The sequence below is a fragment of the Arachis ipaensis genome, chromosome B01, assembly GCF_000816755.2.
Source record: "Arachis ipaensis cultivar K30076 chromosome B01, Araip1.1, whole genome shotgun sequence".
NCBI lineage: Eukaryota > Viridiplantae > Streptophyta > Magnoliopsida > Fabales > Fabaceae > Arachis > Arachis ipaensis.
The window spans coordinates 22,964,642-22,966,694 of record NC_029785.2 but is presented as its reverse complement, the minus strand read 5'-3'; positions in this window follow the sequence as shown (position 1 = coordinate 22,966,694).

The following is a 2,053-nucleotide window of genomic DNA, read 5'->3' as shown; positions in this document are numbered from 1 at the left end:
TGTGCCTTGTGCCTCACCACGCACCGCCGCCGCCACTGTGCTGCCACAGCAGCGCCGCCGTACCACCCCCTCTCTTCGTTTCCATTTCTTTCATCCCCAGGTTTCGCTGCACTCCAATTCCTTTTCTGTTCAAGTTAGTCAGTTTGCATATTTCAATTCTGTTCAATTTAGGCTAGTTAGATATGCATGTTTTGTAGTAGATTCTAGGTGGTTAGGTAGCTAGGCTGTGGTTAGAGGATTCTAGGTCTGATAAGTGCTCCGTTCCTGCTGTTTGAATTATCTATTGCTTGGCTGTTGATGTTGCTATTCACTGCTATTTCATTGTTGTTTGATACTATTTTGCTTCATCAGATCTTAATTGCTTGATACCAATGCTTATATAAATTCATCTACATTAGCATTCTTGTTGCAATTTGCTTTTTCCTTGTTGATTCAGCAAGCCCAATACATTGCATCCATATCTTAAATTATTGCTTGATTTCTGAATTTGATGAGACTAGGCTGACTGCATATACCTGCTTATTGCTGTTTTGGATTGGCTAAATTGCTGGATTCTTCTGGTTTTACATGGTTTTAATGCTTGAAATGGTTACTGCCTTCATAAGAAATCCAAACTGATAAACTGAGTTTGCAACCAGCATGCTGCTTTGTTTTGCTTTATAATGTCTGAGTCACATGAATTACCTTGTTTTTCCAGCTGCTAACATATCTCAATATTCATATGCTACTTGAAATTGCTAACTTATTGCATGTTTCTGTGCTGCCTTTATGATTTATCTTGTGCTCAATTGAGTGTTTTTATCAAGTCTTTGCTCACTTATTCATATAATTTGCATGGTTTTACAATTCCTTCCTTATCCTGTGATATATGTGAAAACATGTTCCCTAGACCTTAAAACTGCGAATTTTAATTATCCTTTATTACCATTCGATGCCGTGATTTATATGTTAAGTATTTTCAGGCTTTATAGGGCAGGAATGGCCTAGAGGACAAAGAGGAAACATGCAAAAGTGGAAGGAACGCGAAAAAATGAAGTTTTTGAGAAACTGGCAGCGACGCGTGCACATGGACGATGCGGACGCGTGACAAGGAAAATTGCCAAATGACGCGCACGCGTGACAGACACCACGTGCAGAAAGTTACAAAAAACGTTGGGGCGATTTATGGGCTCCTTTTCGGCCCAATTCCAAGCCCGAGAACACAGAATAGAGGCTGCAGAATGAGGGAAACATTCATTCATTCATCATTCATCGATTATTCACAATTTTAAGTTTTAGATGTAGTTTTCTAGAGAGAGAGGCTCTCTCCTCTCTCTAGGTTTTAGGATTTAGGATTTCTCTTAGTTTTAGGTTTGATTCTTCCCAATTCCAGGTTCAATGTTCCTTTAATTTAATTTCTCTTCTACTTTTATTTATTCTATTACTTTAGTTTGTTTATTTTTCCAATTTAGTTTATGAACTCCATGTTAGAATTGATTTCTGTAATTAATGCAATTTGAGGTATTTTAGATTTATGATTTTAATTTAGCTTTTTACATTCTTAGCTTTGGTTGAGTAATTGGTGACACTTGAGTTATCAAACTCCTTTTTTGATTGATAATTGGGATTTGCTGGTTGATTTGGATTCCTCTAAAGCTAGTCTTTCCTTAGGAGTTGACTAGGACTTGAGGAATCCCATTGATTAGTCCACTTGACTTTCCTTTATTTAGTAAGGGATAACTAAGTGGGAGTAAGGAACAATTCTCATCACAAGTGATAAGGATAACTAGGATGGAATTTCCAGTTCTCATACCTTGTAAGAATTTTCTTAATTATTAATTTACTTTCTTGCAATTTACTTTTCTTATTTCATATTCAAAAACCTAAAAAGATACCTTTCCATAACCGATAATAAATCATACTTCCCTGCAATTCCTTGAGAGATGACCCGAGGTTTAAATACTTCGGTTATTATTTTTATTAAGTTTGCTTTAGTGACAAACAAGTTTTTGTATGAAAGGATTATTGTTGGTTTAGAAACTATACTTACAACGCGATTACTTTTGTGAAATTC